The sequence below is a fragment of the Bos mutus genome, chromosome 7 (assembly GCF_027580195.1).
Source record: "Bos mutus isolate GX-2022 chromosome 7, NWIPB_WYAK_1.1, whole genome shotgun sequence".
Classification (NCBI taxonomy): Eukaryota; Metazoa; Chordata; class Mammalia; order Artiodactyla; family Bovidae; genus Bos; species Bos mutus.
Window position 1 is genome coordinate 76,666,941 of NC_091623.1, and position 21,195 is coordinate 76,688,135.

Here is a 21,195-nt window from a genome sequence, read left to right on the forward strand (position 1 = left end):
GGAAAACTCAGCAGTGGCCACAGGACTGGAAAAGGTCAGTTTTCATTCCAATCCCAAAGAAAGGCAATGCCAAAGAATGCTCAAATGTGCTTAGCCATTAGGTTACATTAAAATTTTCCTTTGGCTCTGCCTTTTCATTCTGTCTATGGTGGATACATAAATAGATGGCAATAACAACCATGCCAAAGAAATGCAAATACATACCATGCTACTGCTAAGTCACTTCAGTCGTGTCCGACTCTGTGCGACGCCATGGACGACAGCCCACCAGGCTACCCCCGTCCCTAAGATTCTCCAGGTAAGAAGAGGGTTCTCCAGCATTGCCATTTCCTTCTCCAATGCATGAAAGTGAAAAGTGAAAGTGAAGTCGCTCAGCCATGCCCGACTCTTAGCAACCCCATGGAATTCAGCCTACCAGGCTCCTCCATCCATGGGATTTTCCAGGCAAGAGGGCTGGAGTGGGGTGCCATTGCCTTCTCCAAATACATACCATAATACTTGTAAAAGTTTCCTCTAAACCTTGGTTTTAGGAGAAGAAAGAGCACAGAGTGAGGCTCAAGTATTAACCTAATTATTTGAGAGCTCACAAGCAATTTACTATTTATCCTGATGCTGTTACTTTTCTTAATATCTTTCTTGAAGTATTTATCTCTTCTTGAAGTATTTACCTCTAAAAACATGTCTAAAAATAAGGTGCAGCTTGCATGTACCAATGGCATGTTTTTATTGGCGCATAAAGAGCGGGGAAAAGCAGCCCATTATAGAGGCAAGTCTTTGTAAACAAGGGCTTCCCAGGTAGTGTAATGGGTAAAGAACCGCTGCCAATGAAGGAGACTCAAAAACTGCAGATTTGATCCCTGGGTTGGGAAGATTTCTTGGAGTAGGAAATGGCAACCCACTCTAGCATTCTCGCCTGGAGAATTTCACAGAGGAGCTTAGCAGACTACACTCCACGGGGTTGCAAAGAGTCAGACGCGACTGAGCGACTGAACACATACTATAAACAAAACTCTGGGACTGAGTTCTACATCATTAAGCTAAAGCTTATTGCTCTAACAAAGAAGCCCTACCTTAACTCAGAAAGAAATACCTATCTAAGCTAAGAAAGATTAGCTTTTGGAAAAGAAGGGGCAGGGTAGAGAGATTGAAAGGCTTACTTCACACAGTCATCCAAAAATCCAAAGTCAGTGCCACCATCTTCAAATCTGGCTTCCAAAGCTATCTGGCATTGAAACCCAATCAACAGGAAAGGGCAGGAATACAGACATACCAGCTTCTTAACCTCTTGTCTCTCCAATGACTGACATAATTTCCACTCACATTTCACTGGTGAGAACTGGCCAAATGGCCCCACTTTGCTAACTAGGGGACAAACATCTTTTGCTGTGCACTCATTTTCTGGTAGTCACTCCACCTTGTGGAAGGGAGCTGGACGTCTTTGATTTACAACCAGCCATCTCTACCACACTTGTAACTGAAGTCTCTAGGCTGTCTCACCTTATTCTTCCTTTTGTGAATTGTGGATATTGAACCAGATGATCTGTATTCTCTCTCCCAGGTCATAGAAAGTTCTATGACTCGCCATTTTCAGGTCATACACATTTTTATTTTAGGATTTAATTTAATCTGGATTCCTGAATACATATTCTTGGGATCATTAATGTCTCTCTTCATCATCACTGACATTAAGTGATTGAGCGCTGATGGTTCATAGCCTTTGCTTCTTCTTTAATGTCATTGTTTACTCACTGATATTTTAATAGCATGTTATATAGAGTTCACAGCCTTCAGTGCTGGATTGAGAATACTGTTTTTAGAGTATGTCCATGTAGAGATTCCATCCTAAAGAGAATGGGCCTTCAATGGCATGGCATATGTTATCAGTCTAAGAAAAATGAGGGACTGCCAGCTGAAACTTCAACAATGAGATTTGGTCTCATTCTCGAAAAGATAATCTGGTACCTTGTATATATTTAACCGTATTTAATCCTCACTAACAAGCCGGTGAGGTAACAGTGTCAGTCTCCATTTTAGGAAGGAAAAAAAGGAGACTGCAGGAGAAAACTGGTCTGTAAGAATCAGAGCTGATACATAAACCCAGGACTCCTGGCTCTCAATGCCATGTTCTCTTACTGTACCGAGCCTCCCTATCTCATTCACTTCTTTCCTGTTTTATCTCCTCTGACCTGATGAGCTTTCCCCTGATTCCTGTTGAGTGCCTGCTTTGCAGCTGCCTCTCAATACATGGTTAATTTCCCAGCATTTTCTGTGAGCAGATGTTCTGAAGGAGCAGAGCTGTTACCCCATCCCTGGCACTATTTCCCGCAGATTACCGGATTGAACACAGTAGCTGCTGGCCATCCTTTTGATCTGAAAAGAAAGACTTCCCCACTGGGATATTCCTCATGATGATGTAATTAGCTTCCTAGACATACCTAACAAATTTCTTTCTAATCACAAGGGATGAGCAGAAAGGAGAAAGAACCGTTCATCTTGGACCGTGCGCAGCTATTGCCATGCACATGCATCCTCCTCGTGCAATGTCTTCTTTGGTGACTGTTCAAAGATTCAGAGGCAACAAGCTGCTCTTCAAAAGCAATGGGGAACTTCACATTCATAAAGGGGGCTCAGGCACGATTGAATTGCTTTTTCAAACCTGGCAAAGACATTAGAACTGCCAGTCCTTTCAGCTCCCAACTGTCTTCAGCATTAGGAACAGGTGAAGCTCTTAATAACTTTTGGAGATTGTGTTCGATTCAAAGATACAACATGGAACATTCTGTACAAACAAATTCAACTGTTCAAAATTTCCAGGCCTGTGGGTACAACAGGAGTGTATTTTTGCCCATCATTATATCTTAAGGTATAGTCATGGATACTGTCTTTTTAAAATCAAGTACCGCATATTAAAAAAAAAAAAAAAAAAACTTTTAACTTACATACATCATTTTAATAATAAATCACACATGTTATCTGAGGCCGGCCTTTTATCATTAATGCAAAGGCTATTAAATGTTGAAACAAAGAATGGAAATCAAGGATAGCTGTGAGTGTTGGTTCTGTGGATTGCTAGTGAAAAATACTGGTGAGTGAAAGAGGGGGAGATTGGTTAAAGACAGTCTGTCTGTTAACCCGATGACATTTCATTCAAGACCTAAATAGCATGGACCACCACCTTCTTTCAAAGGCATGCTTAAACAATTCACAGGACTATAAGCAAAATGCTATCAGTTGTTCCTCTTATGAATGAAGGCAATGAGAAAGAAAATGGCCTGAAGCCCATCTCCACATCTCTTCGCATATAACATTTAGCCTTTTATCAGAAATAAGAACTCACTGTGTGCACAGGGCAGCTCAAGAGGGTGAAGAGGTTGGAGAGAGGATTAAGAAGGGTTAACTGAGACAGAAACACTGGAAGACATTTAAAAGCGCTATTTCAACAAATAATATTTATATTCTGGGTTTTGTTCTTGAAGTTTTGAATGAGTCTTCTTGCTGAGATAAATTTTTAAAAAATGAACAGTGAAATTCAGTTATATGGTCAGCTGAGCACCCGTGGGACTGTAGGATCAGGAAAAAATAATTCATAAAACTGAATGCTAAATTTTCCAGGCTACAGAAAGTCTGTCGTGTTCCTCCCCTGTCCTACAGACACTTCATTTGGGAGGCGGTGACTAATTTATGTGTCTGTTTTTCTCTTCCTAAATGACCACCGTGAGTTTTTAAGCCTTCCAACAACTGTCCCTGCTACTGCCTGAAAAGAATCATGCTGAATTTCTTATCACAGTATTTTTTAGAATCTCCAAATAGGTAGCCTTAGGTTCTTTATTTGATAATGGAGATACAGATGAAATTAATAAGATAACATACACAAACTCACTCGGGGATTTGTGTGACATATGATAGAAGCTCCATATAGATAGCTTATAGATACGGGACTGTCCTGGCGGTCCAGTGGTTGAGACTTCCCATTTCCACTGCAGAGGGCACAGGTTCAATCCCTGGCTGGGAACTAAGATCCCACTTGCCACCTAGCATGGTCAAAATAAATAAGTAAATAATTTTAAAAGATACCTACATTTAGAATATATAGATATAATATAGACAAGCAAAATGCAAGCTTTCTTGGTTTTTTGTCATCATACACATTCATGGAGCTTTCCAGATGGTGCTAGTGGTAAAGAACCCGCCTACCAATACAGGAGATATAAGAGACACATATTCAATCCCTGTGTCAGGAAGATCTCCTGGGGGATGGCATGGCAACCCACTCCAGTATTCTTCCCAGGAAAATCCCATGGATATAGGAGCCTGGTGGGTTACAGTCTATGGGGTCACCAAAGAGTCAGACACAACTGAAGGGATTTAGCATGCATGCATACATATTCACATATACCCTAAGTAGTCACAGTCAGGCTAATATGGCAAGATACCAATAAAAATCAAAGCTGGAAATGGTCTCCAAGATAGGGCTGAAGATGTTGAAAAGGAAATGGCAGTTACATCCTCTTTGGCTTAAAGTCCTCCATTTGTCTTTCCCCTTTTTCTTATTGCTTTTCTTTAGCTCAAAGAATCCTCCATATCACATGTGCTTTGGGTCCCTCAGGGGTCTCTCTGCCTTCTATGGGACGCTTTGTTACTGTTTTATTTAATACTACAGAATTATAGAATTTATGACCCATTTTTAGCATGGTTTAGTAATTACTTCCAAATGAAAAATTTTTTCTTTGGGGCGATGGACCATACATTAATTTGATTAACAAAAATTGTCAATGTGAGAGGAGGCCCTTGGACTCAGCTGTCTGAGTCAGGAGACACCATTCTCCTTCCAGCTAGAGGAAAGATAAGCTGAAATGTTCACAAGGACTCCAGGGCATGGACACAGAGGTCAACGTGTTCGATTCTGTTTAAATCATAATCCTGTTTCCAAAATAACAAGTTTAGCCAGTGAAATATCACTGCCATAATTGCTCAGTCAGTTTTCTTCCTGACATTCAAAGAATAAATTGAATGAAAATGTATGAGATTGTTGCCACAGAATTTTCTCTGGAAAACAGACATTTTTGATTTGGATTGTCATAAAATTGTCTCAAAAAAACTGGCATGTGTCCAACTTTGTGGATATATGTGGATTTAAAAAAGGAAGAAATGGTAATAAAAGAAAGAAAACAAATTAAAATTGAGTTAAGTTCTGCCTTCTAGACATTTCTCTGAATGGCATCTATAATGCAATGCAAACTTTTTCCACTTCCAGAGAAATTAGTGATTTAAAAATAAGTTCTATGTGCAAATATACTAGTCTATACCTACATAAAATAAAATGAATTTTCAGGCAATATCTGAATAACTTGATCCAATAATCTCCTTGCTGCGCTGTGTTTAGTCACTCAGTCGTGTCTGACCCTTTGCAACCCCATGGACTGCAGCCTGCCAGGCTCCTCTGTCCATGGGAATTCCCCAGGCAAAAATACTGGAGTGGGTTGCCATGCCCTTCTCCAGGGAATCTTCCCAACCCAGGAGTCAAACTGGGGTCTCCTGCATTGCAGGCAGATTCTTTATCAGCTGAGCTACAAGAGAAGCCCATGAATACTGGAGTGGGTAATCTATCCCTTCTCCAGGGGATCTTCCCAACCCAGGAGTCAAACTGGGGTCTTCTGCATTGCAGGCAGATTCTTTATCAGCTGAGCTACCAGGGAAGCCCCCAATAATCTCCTACTTCCCTTCAAAATTTAGAGTGGGGCTTCCCCAATGGCTCAGCTGGTAAAGAATCCCCCTGCAAGGCAGGACACACAGGAGACGTGGATTTGATTCCTAGGCTGGGAAGATTCCCTAGAGTAGGAAATGGCAACCAACTCCAGTATTCTTGCCTAAAAAATTCCATGGACAGAGGAGCCTGGTGGGCTACAGTCCACGGAGTCGCAGAGTAGGACATGACTAAGCAAGCAAGAATCCAAACTGACAAGAATGTTATACTAATACATCTGGGCAGAACCCTCAATGTGAAGGCAGTGGATGGGTTTGAGGACATCAAAACCCTAGACAGTGAAGCTAAATTCACTCACTCACACAAGCATTTCAGCTTTGTATAGACATTCAAAGGTTGTTCTTTCATATAGAAATTATTTTAACACAAAAGTAAGTCCTGTCTTATCACTATCTTCATTTTTATAAGACAGTTTTCATGTCAGCACAGAGCACTCTCAAAATCTCCTAAGTCTTTGGAGACTTAGAAGAAAAGTCCTAGTATCTATACCTCAAATTCTGCAGTACATTTCTCTACCATAAATTATCTCTATGATGAATTCCTTATTAAGCAAATCCCATTTGAACTGATGGCCTGGGAGCTGAGAAACAGACTATCAAGCTAACATTCATTATTGAAGATAAATATAGTTTTCATTCTAACTACTGTGCCCAGATGCCTGCTGTGCCCATGTACCTGTGACTTTCCACTGTGAAGAGGAAATCAGATCATCTTCAAGAAAAAGGAAATAAAAATTGGGAAGATTCTCCAAAGTGTGTGTGTCATTGGCATGATTATGTTGAACAGTTGAATAGTAATAGCCTGGTATCACATCCCAGGCCCAGCTAAAGACACAGTAGAGACAATATGGACACAGCTTTCCATTTGTGTGGGTTATTTTCATTTCACCACAAGTCATTACTAACTTTATAAGCAATTTCATTCTATTTAGTTTCTACTCTTAACTAAATGCAAAGTGATCAGAAGCATTACTGAGAAGTGCATTTTTAGTAAAGTTTGTCACAACACTACTGTTTAAAACTAATTCCTATGCTTTCCACAGAATCTCCTCACTCCTTACCTTATTTATCACCTGAAATAGCTATGGAATATCCTTGTAACTTCCGGTCTTCCTCTCTAACTCATTTTTAGACTACTACCAAAGGGTCTAGCCTATACAATCTCCCTGTGACTTATTTTATAAGAAATTTATTTATAAACAAGGTATATAAATTTATTTTACAAATAAGTTTCAGAAGCTATGGTAGCTGGTAGATAGGCACAGAGAGCAAATGACCAGGGAGGGAAGCAGTAAACCAAAATAGGAGAGATATAATTAAGGAAAGGCAAGCTGGAAGCAAAACACTAAGCTAATAATTCCTAAATCTAGGAATCCAGAAGCAGGAAACATAAGCAAGAAGGCTGAGGATCAAGGTCTGTGAACAGTTACTGGAGAGCAGGAGGTAAGTGTAATGAATACTCAAGCCACTTACTATTTATTATACATGCCTGGGGGCTTCCTGGGTGGCTCAGACAGTAAAGAATCTTCCTGCAATGTGGAAGACCCAAGTTCGATCACTGGGTCAGGAAGATCCCCTGGAGAAAAGAATGGCTACCCACTTCAGTATCCTTGCCTAGAGAATTCCATAGACAGAGGAGCCTGTAGGGCTACGAGATCAAAAGAGTTGGACAAGACTGAGTGACTAACACTTTCACTTTCTTTCATACATACCTGGCTTTATAGTACTTAGCATGACGTTGAATTAACGTAAGTCAATTGCATATAAAGGACTAGCAGCACGCAAGATACATTTTCTTAAATATGCCAGTAAGTACATGACTCTTCAGCTTAAAATGTTTAGTATTTTGTCATTATCTACCTTCTTGATCTAGCATGTAAGAATCTATCTTATCACCAAACTACCACTGCAATACTATTTTTCATTAGGATTCTTCTTGAAGTTCCATATGCTGGTTTGTGGTATTTACCCTGCCTGAAGTATAAGAAAAAATCAGGTCTTCAAATTAAAAGGGCTCATCAAGTGCCTAACAGGATGAATTTAAAAGCCCACATCAAAACACACATTACTGAAATTTCCTGACATTCGGAAAAAAAGAAAACAATTCCAGAAACCATCAATTTTTTCATGCTTCCCAGTAACTGTTTCATAATTTTTCACTCTTCAAAACTTCAAATCCTCTCCCTCGATCTGCACTCATAGATGACGATCTTCCTTCTTTGCCAGGAAAACTGAAGCATGTGGGAGAGGGTTATGGGGATAAGGTAACTCTTCTACACTGTGGGCGGGAATGTAAATTGGTACAGCCACTCTAGAGAGCAGTACGGAGGGTCCTTAAAAAACTAAAAACAGAATTACCATATGACGTAGCAATCCCACTCCTGAGCCTATATCTGGAGAAAACCATAATTCAAAAAGTTACATGCAGCTCAACTTTCACTGCAGCACTATTTTCCAAACCCAGGCCATGGAAACAACCTAAATGTCAATCAGTGGAGGAATGGATAAAGATAAGGTACATATATGCAATGGAATATTATGCAGCCATAAAAAAAGAATGAATTAATAGCATTTGTACCAACATGGATGGGCCCAGAGATTATCCCTTGTCTGAGAGAAGTCAGACAAAGAAAGACAAATATCCTATGATATTGTTACCATGTGGAATCTAAAGAAATAGTACAAATTAACCTATTTACAAAACAGAAATAGTCACAGATGTAGAAAACTTGTGGTTATGAAGGGCAAAAGAAGAGAGAAGGATAAACTGGGAGATTGATATATATACACTACTATATATTAATGTAAAATGGATAACTAATAAGGAGCTACTGTATAGCACAGGGAGCTCTACTCAATACTCTGTAATGACGTATATGGAAATAAAATCTAAAAAGGAGTGGATATATGGGCATATATAACTGACTCATTTTTCTGTACAGCAGAAACTAACACAATATTGCAAATCTACTGTACTGCAATAAAAAAATATTTTAAAAAGATAGAAGACAATTTTCAGACTCATTAACCACATCTACTTACTATCAGCATCTATTCCCAGGACTTTTGCTCTCTAACCTTTCAGAAAAAGAATCAATCTATTTTCTCAACTTAAACCAGTTTCTAGGTTCTTAATCCCATTCACTCCTGCATACTTAAGAATATTGTTCAAATGAGTATGCCTCTTTTTATGATCAGAATTTTCTTCTCTATTTGATCAATCCTATCAGATACAAATATGCTTATCTTTTACATCTTACACCTACAAAGCCACAGTCATCAAGACAGTATGGTACTGGCACAAAGACAGAAATATAGATCAATGGAACAAAATAGAAAGCCCAGAGATAAACCCACACACCTATGGACACCTTATCTTTGACAAAGGAGGCAAGAATATACAATGGAGAAAAGACAATCTCTTTAACAAGTGGTGCTGGGAAAACTGGTCAGCCACCTGTAAAAGAATGAAACTGGAACACTTTCTAACACCATACACAAAAATAAACTCAAAATGGATTAAAGATCTAAACATAAGACCAGAAACTATAAAACTCTTAGAGGAGAACATAGGCAAAACACTCTCCAACATACATCACAGCAGGATCCTCTATGACCCACCTCCCAGAATATTGGAAATAAAGGCAAAAATAAACAAATGGGATCGAATTAAAATTACAAGCTTATGCACAACAAAAGAAACTATAAGCAAAGTGAAAAGACAGCCTTCAGAATGGGAGAAAATAATAGCAAATGAAGCAACTGACAAACAACTAATCTCAAAAATATACAAGCAACTCCTACAGCTCAATTCCAGAAAAATAAATGACCCAATCAAAAAATGGGCCAAAGAACTAAATAGACATTTCTCCAAAGAAGACATACAGATGGCTAACAAACACATGAAAAGATGCTCAACATCACTCATTATCAGAGAAATGTAAATCAAAACCACAATGAGGTACCATTTCACGCCAGTCAGAATGGCTGCGATCCAAGTCTACAAGCAATAAATGCTGGAGAGGGTGTGGAGAAAAGGGAACCCTTTTACACTGTTGGTGGGAATGCAAACTAGTACAGCCACTTTGGAGAACAGTGTGGAGATTCCTTAAAAAACTGGAAATAGAACTGCCATACGACCCAGCAATCCCACTGCTGGGCATACACACTGAGGAAACCAGAAGGGAAAGACACACGTGTACCCCAATGTTCATCACAGCACTGTTTATAATAGCCAGGACATGGAAGCAACCTAGATGTCCATCAGCAGATGAATGGATAAGAAAGCTGTGGGACATATACACAATGGAGTATTACTCAGCCATTAAAAAGAATACATTTGAATCAGTTCTAATGAGGTGGATGAAACTGGAACCTATTTATACAGAGTGAAGTAAGCCAGAAAGAAAAACACCAATACAGTATACTAATGCATATATATGGAATTTAGAAAGATGGTAACAATAACCCTATATACGAGACAGCAAAAGAGACACAGATGTATAGAACAGTCTTTTGGACTCTGTGGGAGAGGGAGGGGGGTGATAATTTGGGAGAATGGCATTAAAACATGTATAATATCATATAAGAAACGAATCGCCAGTCCAGGTTCGATGGAGGATACAGGAAGCTTGGGGCTGGTGCACTGGGATGACCCAGAGGGATGGTATGGGGAGGGAGGTAGGAGGGGTTTCAGGATGGGGAACACATGTACACCCGTGGCAGATGCATGTTGATGTATGGCAAAACCAATACAATATTGTAAAGTAAAAAATAATAATAATAATTAAAAAATTTAAAAAAAAATCTCTTCACCCGACTTAAGCCTTGAACTATCAACATTTCTTTATTCTTTTTCTAAGCAAATTTGCTTATGCCTTGCCTTTAGTTCCCCTCATTCTTTCATTTTCCAGTTTTTCCTTCCTACACCAATGAGACTTTTGCTATCAAAATCTTTCCACCAAAATTACTTTTGTCAAGGACATCAATCATGCCTAGATGCTAAATCCAAAGGTCTAGTCTTAATTCTCTTTTTATTTGATCTGCCAGTAACATTTAACACAAATCATTAATATTTCTTTCTTCTTGTGTTTTGTTCAGTTGGCTTCAGGACACTACACATTCTTCTATTAACTTCTATTTAGATAATTGTTTCTTTAAAACTCCTTGCTCTCCTCCTTTTCTTCTAGATCTTTTATTGTTGGCATACCCTGGGACTTAGTCATTTTCTTTCCTCTCTTTTCTGTACATACTTGCCCCTTAGGATATTTCATTCATCTACATGAAGTAATTTCCAAATTTTTATTTTCTGTCCAGAACCTTTGGTGAATTACATTGATACATAAAACTGATGACATGACATCTCTAAAAGTGAACTCATTTTCCATTACCTCAAACTTCTCCCATCTACTTTCTTCTCATCTCACTGAATGACACCTCTGAACTTTGAGTTGCTGAGGCCAAAAATCTTGGAGTCATCCTTGACTCCTCTCATGTCACACATCCAATCCATCTAGAGATAGCATTGCCATTACTCTCAAAATAAATCAGGAATCCAATCAGTAGACACCACCTCCTGATCTACGCTACCAAGTCTTCTTATTTTATTTTTGCAATAGCCTCCTTTCTGGCTTCCTTGCTTCTACCCTTGACCTATTTCATCCTATTCTTAATACAGCAACTTTTTAAAATGTAAGTCATATTTTGTTACTCTCCTGAAAACTTGGCAAATCATTTCTCTCAGACTAAATGCTCAAATCTTTACAATGGCCTACAAAGCCCTCCACAGTCTAGTTCCCTGTCACCTCTCTGATCACATCACTTAATAGTCTCCCCTGGCTGACTCTAGCCACATGACATTCAGGTATAAAAATATAGATGTATATACACATGCTATATAGAGTGAGATAGGATGAAATTATGTACAGTAAACAATTGGAAAAAGTTATCTTGGGACAGAGATGGAAGATGAAATAAAGTAAAGGCTTGATAGTTGGGCACAAGAGGGGGTAATATACTTAGATGTAATATATATGGCAATACAAAGGGTGGTGATAAAGTTACTTGCACTGTGATGAAGTTTCTATATTTTATATGAACTGATACCAATTTAACCCTAAGTAGACTGTAATAATTTACCTGTGTATATTATAATTATTAGAGCAACTATGAAAACAAAACACTATATCCAAAAGCTAATAGATATTTTTAACTGAAAAACAAAAATTATTGGAAAAAATCTAAATGAAAGTAGAAGGGAGAGACAGAAAAAGTAGTGCAAAGCAAATTAGTTAATGAAGTAATGGATACAAATCCTATTATAATAACAGCAAATGTTACTTGTCTAAACCCCAGTTAAAAGGCAGATACAACCAACAAGAATGAAAAAATAAGATTTGAATCTACAAATATGTAGGAACTAAACAACACTCTTTTGAACAACCAGTAGGTCAAGCAATCAAAGGGGAAATTTAAAAATATCTTTAAACAAATATAAAGAGAAATACAACATACCAAAACCTATGGGATACTACAAAATTAACTGAGAGGGAAGTTTATAGCAATAAATGCATATTAAGAAATTAGATCTCAAAGAACCTAACTTTACAATGAAAAAGAAGAAGTAGAAAAAAGGACAAATTAAGCCCAAAGTTAGCAGACAGAAGGCAATAATAAAGGTAAGAGCAGAAACGAATGAAATAGAAACCAGAAAAACAAAGAAATGATTAACAAAATTAAGAGCTGTTTGATTTTTTTTTTTAAAGAAAAACAAGACTGAGAACCATTTAGCTAGACTAACAAAGAAAAAAAGACAGAAGATTCAAAATCAGATAGGAGAGGAGACATTATAACTGATGTTGAAGAAATACATAGGGTGATAGAAACTGTCATGAACAATTACATGCCAATACATTAGATAACACAGTGGAAATGGATATATTCCTAGAAATGTAATGTACCAAGACTGAACCAGGAAAAAGTAGAAAATCTGAACAGACCAATAATCAGTTGAAGCGTCACTAGTAAATTCTAGTAAATAGTTAAATGATTTGTATTAATACTTCTCAAACTATTCCCAAAAAATGGAAAATTAAAAAAAAAAAGATCAATTCTATGCCACCTACAAGAAGCACCCTTTAAGTATGAAGACTGACAAACTGATTTAAAAAGAAAAGATATATGATACAAACAGTAAGCCTAAGAACTATAAACTGGTTACTATAACACAGACCTTAGAAAAGTAGTTAAAACAAAGATAAAGAAGGATGTTTTACAATGATGAAAGGGACAATTCTTCAAGAAGAAATAAAACTTATAAATTTGCACATTTATTGGCAACTGTGAATCTATCTGGTGTGTTAGAAAATAATATGCATTAATTGTTTTAAAACAATATGCTAAAAAGAATTAGAATGATACGGAGCATAGTCACTCACCACAAGAAAGTCAAATTAGAAACTGTTAATAAGAAAACATCTAAGGAAAATAGTCGTTAGGCCTCTGTACCTGCAAGGGAAGAGGCCTTGTCTTGCAAAGTCTACAGCTGGGCTGACTTGCTCAGAAAACTGCTGTCACTAAGAACAGAGAAATAAGCACAAGAACATAGTCAACAGTCTGCCACAAATGGCAACAACCAGCATATTGAGAAATAAAATAAATCAAGTATTGTCAAGGCTATGGTCTTTCCAGTAGTCATGTATGGATATGAGAGCTAGACCATAAAGAAGGCTGAGTGCCAAAGAATTGATGCTTTCAAACTATGGTGCTGGAGAAGACTCTTGAGAGTCCCATGGAAAGCAAGATCAAACCAATTAATCTTAAAAGAAATCAACCCTGAATAAGCATTGGAAGGACTCATACTGAAGCTGAAGCTCCAATACTAGGGCCACCTGATATGAAGAGCCAACTCATTGGAAAAGACCCTGACGCTGGGTAAGATTGAAGGCAGAAGAAGAGGGCACCAGAGGATGAGATGGGTGACATCACCGATTCAATGGACATGAACTTGGGCAAACTCTGGGAGATGGTGAGGACAGGGAATCCTGGCATGCTATAGTCCATGGGATTGCAAAAAGTTGGACATGACTTGGCAACTTACCAACAAGAAAGAAGATAAAATATTTAGAAGGCTATTTGTATAGTTGAAGAAAATATACTCTGACTTTAGAGCTTCAGGGGCTTCCCTAGTGGCTTAGATGGTAAAGAATCTGCCTATAATGCAGGAGACCCAGGTTCCATCCCTGGGTCGGGAAGTTCCCCCAAGAGGAAATGGCAGCACACTCCATTCTTGCCTGGGGAATTCCATGGACAGAGGAGCCCCGAAGGCTACAGTCCATGGTGTTGCAGAGTCGGACACGACTGAGCAACTAACACTTTCACTTTCATAGATCCTCAAGCAGATTTTAAGTTTTGATTCCTTTAAGTAGAAAATTTTCTATGTTGAAGCAACTTTTTGACCCTTTCTTAATCTTTTTCAAAAAGGAAAATGTTATTAATAATGATCAGGTATATAATGGGAAGGAAAAGTTGAAACTATGAAAAAATTTATGCCTTTGGAATAAGCGTTCCTAATTACTCAATTTGTTTGTCACCTCAGCCTCCAAGTTCCTCAAAATAATTATTCTTAAAAAATGTATTCTATACTCAAACATAAATTTATCAAGTATCAAATTTACTCAAGTAATAAAGTTGACACTTCATGTGAACACTTCAGTTCACTTCAGTCGCTCAGTCATGTCCGACTCTGTGACTCCAGGGACTACAGCACACAAGGCCTCTGTGTCCATCAGCAACACCCGGAGTTTACTCAAACTCATGTCCATTGAGTCAGTGATGCCATCCAAGCATCTCATCATCTGTCGTCCACTTCTCCCACCGCCTTCAACCTTTTTCAGCATCAGGGTCTTTTCCAATGAGTCAGTTCTTCACATCAAGATGCCAAAGTATTGGAGTTTCAACTTCAGCATCAGTCCTTCCGATGAATATTCAGGACTGACTTCATTTAGGATGGACTGGTTGGATCTCCTTGCAGTCCAAGGGACTCTCAAGAGTCTTCTCCATCATCACAGTTCAAAAGCATCAATTCTTCAGCACACAGCTTTCTTTATAGTCCAACTCTCACATCCAAAAATGATTACTGCAAAAACCATAGCTTTGATTAGACGGACCTTTGTGGGCAAAGTAATATCTCTGCTTTTTAATATACTGTCTGGGTTGGTCATAAATTTTCTTCCAAGGAGCAAGTGTCTTTTAATTGCATGGTGCAGTCACCATCTGCAGTGATTTAAAATAAAGTCTGACACTGTTTCCCCATCTATATGCCATGAAGTGATTGGACCAGATGCCATGATCTTAGTTTTCTGAATGTTGAGCTTTAAGCCATCTTTTTCACTCTTATGTTTCACCTTCATCAAGAGGCTCTTTAGTTCTTCTTCACTTTCTTCCATAAGGGTGGTGTCATCTGCATATGTGAGGTTACTGATATTTCTCCCAGCAACCTTGATTCCAGCTTGTGCTTCCTCCAGCCCAGCGTTTCTCATGATGTACTTTGCATATAAGTTAAATAAGCATGGTGACAATATACAGTCTTGAAGTACTCCTTTCTAGATTTGGAACCAGTCTACTGTTCCATGTCCATTTCTAACCATTGCTTCCTGATCTGCATACAGATTTCACAAGAGTCAGGTCACATGGCTTGGTATTCCCATCTCTTTAAGAATTTTTCACAGTTTGTGGTGATCCACACAGTCAAAGGCTTTGGCATAGTCAATAAAGCAGAAATAGATATTTTACTGGAACTCTCTTGCTTTTTTGATAATCCAACATATGTTGGAAATTTGATCTCTGGTTCCTCTGCCTTTTCTAATACCAGCTTGAACATCTGGAAGTACATGGTTCACATATTGTTGAAGCCTGGCTTGGAGAATTTTGAGCATTACTCTGCTAGCATGTGAGATTAGTGCAACTGTATGGTAGTTTGAGCATTCTTTGGCATTGCCTTTCCTTGGGATTTGAATGAAAACTGACCTTTTCCAGTCCTATGGCCACTGCTGAGTTTTCCAAATTTGCTGGCATTTTGAATGCAGCACTTTCACAGCATCAACTTTTATGATTTGAAACAGCTCAACTGGAATTCCATCACCTCCACTAGTTTTGTTCATAGTGATGCTTCCTACGGCCCACTTGACTTCACGTTCCAGGATGTCTGGTTCTAGGTGAGTGATCATACCATTGTGATTATCTGGGTTGTGAAGATCTTTTTATACAGTTCTTCTGTGTATTTTGCCACCTCTTCTTAATATCTTCTGCTTCTGTTAGGTGCATACCATTTATGTCCTTTATTGAGCCCATCTTTGCATGAAATGTTCCCTTGGTATCTCTAATTTTCTTAAAGAGATCTCAAGTCTTTCCCGTTTTATTGTTTTCCTCTATTTCTTTGCACTGATCACTGAGGAAGGCTTTCTTATCTTTCCTTGCTATTCTCCGAAACTCTGCGTTCAAATGGTATATCTTTCCTTTTCTAATTTGCTTTTCATTTCTCTTCTTTACATGGCTATTTGTAAGACCTCCTCAGATAGCCATTTTGCTTTATTGCATTTCTTTTTCCTTAGGGATGGTCTTGGTCCCTGTCTCATGTACAATATCATGAACCTCTGTCCATAGTTCTTTAGGCACTCTATCAGATCTAATATCTTGAGTCTATTTCTCATTCCTGCTGTATAATCATAGGGGATTTGATTTAGGTCATACCTAAATGGTCTAGTGGTTTTCCCTACGTTCTTCAATTTAAGTCTGAATTTGGCAATAAGGAGTTCATGATCTGAGCCACAGTCAGCTCCTAGTCTTGCTTTTGCTACCTGTATAGAGCTTCTCCATCTTTGGCTGCAAAAAATGTAATCAATCTGATTTCAGTATTGACCATCTGGTGATGTCCATGTGTAGAGTCTTCTCTTGTGTTGCTGGAAGAGAGTGTTTGCTATGACCAGTGTGTTCTCTTGGCAAAACTCTATTAGCCTTTGCCTTGCTTCATTCTGTACTCCAAGGCCAAATTTGCCTGTTACTTGAGGTGTTTCTTGACTTACTACTTTTGCATTCTAGTCCCCTATGATGAAAAGGACATATATTTTGGGTGTTAGTTCCAGAAGGTCTTGTAGGTCTTCATAGAACCATTCAAATTCAGCTTCTTCACCGTTATTTGCTGGGCATAGACTTGGATTATCATGATATTGAATGGTTTGACTTGGTAACAAACAGAGATCATTCTGAGTTTTTGACATTGCATCCAAGTACTCCATTTTAGACTCTTTTGTTGACTATGATGGTTACTACATTTCTTCTGAGGGATTCTTGCCCACAGTAGTAGATATAATGGTCATTGAGTTTAATTCACCCATTCCAGTCCATTTTAGTTAGCTGATTCCTAAAATGTCGATGTTCACTCTTGCCATCTCCTGTTTGATCACATCCAATTTGCCTTGATTCATGAACCTAACATTCTAGGTTTTTATGCAATATTGCTCTTCACAGCATTGGACTTTGCTTCTATTACCAGTCACATCCACAACTAGGTGTTGTTTTTGCTTTGGCTCCATCTCTTCATTCTTTCCTGAGTTATTTCTCCACTGATCTCCAGTAGCATATTGGGCACCTACTGACCTGGGAAGTTCATCCTTCAGTTCACCCTTCATCCCTATCTTTTTGCCTTTTCATACACTTCCTGAGGTTCTCAAGGCAAGAATACTGAAGTGGTTTGCCATTCCCTTCTCCAGTGGACCTCATTTTGTTAGAACTCTCTACCAAGACCTGTCATCTTGGGTGGCCCTACAAGGCATGGCCAATAGTTCCATTGAGTTAGACAAGGCTGTGGTCCATGTGATCAGATTGGTTAGTTTTCTGTGATTGTGGTTTTCAGTCTATCTGCCCTCTGATGGAGAAGGATAAGAGGCTTATGAAAGCTTCCTGATGGGAGAGACTGACTGATGGGGAAACTGGGTCTTTTTCTGATGGGCAGGGCCATGCTCAATAAATCTTTAATCCAATTTTCTGTTGATGGGTGGAGCTGTGTTCCCTCTCTGTTATTTACCTGGGGCCAGACTATGGTGGAGGTAATGAAGATAATGGGGACCTCCTTCAAAAGGTCCCATGGATGTACTACTACACTCAGTGCCCCCAACCCTGCAGCAGGCCACCACCAACCCACGCCTCCCCTGGATACTCCTGGACACTCCCGGGCAAGTCTGGGTCAGTCCCTTGTGGGGTCACTGCTCCTTTCTCCTGGGTCCTGGTGCACACAAGGTTCTGTTTGAGCCCTTCAAGCACTTAGATCAGGAATAAAACTACTCATTTTGTCCTCCCTGTGACTTTCTTGGTTCTCCTAAAATCATTTCACAGTGTTCCTGACAACACACTATGGTCCAGATGAATCTGGGAAACTGATAGCTAAACAGTTTCACAGAGGAGCCAACTTGATCTAATAAATCCCAACTTGTGGACTACATCAGACATACAGTTATTAGTCAGGCATAATGCAAACAGGATGGGTTTCTTCATTCTCTGAGATATTTTACTACCTGGATTTTACCCAGTTGGATTAATCAGAAAGGGAACAAGAGAACCTCACAAATGTCAACATTATACAAGATCAAGTTCAGTAACAAAACCTTAGAGAAATGAAGCTAGACAGTAACTTGCATAGCCATAATCCAAATACCTATTGTTTTGTTTCTGTTTTGTTTTCAGATGAGCAAATTGAGGTTCAGAGAGCTAGAATAACAAGCAAAGTCACACAGCTAACTGTATCTGAAGTGGATTCCATAGGAATTTTAGGAGGCAATTGTCTGTGCTTAAACTTACAAATCATCAGTTGGTCTTTGTTAGCATCTTTCTCTGTTTTGGTATTGACCCACATTGCTATGTTTAAGCGGCTCCCCTGCACATTTTTATTTCCAGTTTTCTTCAAGCAAACAAAAAGGCTCTATATTCTTTTGGGGAGTTTATTACAGTTGGCATAGGGGGAAATGTAATTTGGTCAGAGCAGAACTTACTACTTAATTAGTAATTGTGAAGTTTGAAGATTAAAAATAAATGTTCTGACTCTGGAATTTGCCCTAGACTCTGAGAACTGCCAGAAAAATTGGAACCAGGGACACCAGTGCCTGTGCAGCTGTGTAACTACAGGGTATGTGTTCAGGTAGGGGGAGCTGGCTCTTATTTTCCTAAGAATTACTCTTCCCCTGGATGCTAGGACTGCCTCATATTCTCTGCATTATCTCAGAACTGAGGTTACTGACCTTGCACCTCCTGAAAAGCAGAGACAGTGACAAAGTCTTTGTAAGCTGAAGTCCAGTTCAGCTGGCCTGTGGCACCTGCTTCTCCTGCCTACAGGGTGTGACCTCCGACCTCTCCTGCAAAGACTTCCTAACCAGTGCAGTACTCACCAATTAGCCTCTGCCTAGAATCTCTGTCTGATCTTTTTCCAGGCAATGTGCACTCTTTTTCTGGAGAGTGTCCTGGAAAATACAACACAATTCAAGTGATATCAGTCCTTTGCATTTAATTATAAATGCATCCCTAGATGTTCTTAAAGCTGAATTTAAAGGTGAAATCACAAGGAGGTCAGGGGTTTCTCCAGTGACCAGCAAGGTATCCCTCCAAGAAGGAATAAAAAGAAAAAGAAAAAAAGATGTTAAGGCTGAAGGGCACATAAATAATTCTACTACTTTAAATTTAATTTTAATAATCAATAATTAAAGTAAAAATAGTAGAATAGACAAATATAAGTAGTTGTATGAAACTAATGTCTCAGTTATATACACTTGAATCCCTGTGATTGGTTCTCTGTGTATATAATATATATTTGTTTTTGTGGGACACACTTGAAAATTTTCAATGTCTAAGAGATATATATAAATTTAAATTTTTTTTTTACTTTTTTTGTTCTTTAGGAGTTTACTACTGCTAAAGAAAAAAACTCATTGGAAAAGACTCTGATGCTGGGAGGGATTGGGGGCAGGAGGAAAAGGGGACGACAGGATGAGACGGCTGGATGGCATCACTGACTCAATGGACGTGAGTCTGAGTGAACTCCGGGAGTTGGTGATGGACAGGGAGGCCTGGCGTGCTGCGATTCATGGGGTCGCAAAGAGTCAGACACGACTGAGCGACTGAACTGAACTGAACTGAACTGAAAGAAAAAAAAAATAGTTTACTACTGTTACCTAGTGACAGATTAAGATAACCAAATGAGACTAAATTATCAAAATTTCTTAACTATTGTAGCCAGGTATACAAAACTATTAGAAGCCCTGCAGATTAACTAAGTGTTCTTAAATTAGTTATGCACAGGGGAATTAGGGTAAAGGTTTATATTAATGTGATTCAAGCATTTGGTATCATTGATTTTCTTAAAGACAGATACATCTGTATATTGCATTATATATATTATATATAGGTTAACCTCAGAAGCTTACCCTATTTAAGAATTACCACTTCAACTTCTTTTATCTCTGAGTTGAAATAGCTCCTTGTTTAATTCAGTTGACTGAAATGGCCTCCCAGTTAACTTGAAGTCAAAGCCAAAGTCCCTCCTGAGGCTTACAAAATCCAGCACAAACTGGTCCCCTGTAACCTTTCACACATCTTCTCTCACTACTGCCCTGGATCACTCTGATCTAGGCACACTGGTCAACTTGCTGTCCCTTAAATATACCACGTATGCTCCCACCCTAGAGCTTTTATTCTAACTGTATCTACTTCTATTTCTACATTCAAATGAGTTCAAATACAGGAACTCTATTTCTACAAATGCTCTCTTGAACCAAAACCAAACAAGGACACTTCAAGAACAGAAAATGACAATATCCCTAAAGATTATAGATGTGAAAATCCTTAACAACATTTGATTTTCATAAACAAAAGAATGACAGAATAAATTTTATGTATTATTTATGGTATGTTTTGACTTTTTATAATGAATGTGTATTTTTGGAATTTTTCCCAAAGTCAATAAAAAGTGCATCTTAAAGAGAAAGAAACATAGACAAGGTAAGTATGTCTGTGTATGTGTGTGGAGGCAGCAGAGAAGGAATCACTTATATCGTTAAACCACTAATAACCTTTAACACCTTAGTTTGGTTTCATATCACTGCATTCATTGTGTTAATATATGAGAGTCTGATAACTTTGGATGACTTCCCACTTTCCACTTGAATAAACACTTTGAACAAAACTCCTGCTTTCAGGGAACTTTCATACTGGTGAATGGAAGCAGATGATAAACAGGAAAATAAATACCATATTAAGAAATGATGCATATTATAAAGAAAAGTGAAACGATTTAGAGGTGAGGAGAATGATAGGCAGAGGTAGAGTGGTGGGAAGGCACAATTTTATCCAGGATAGTCATGATACAGATGGTCAAAGATTTTTATAAGT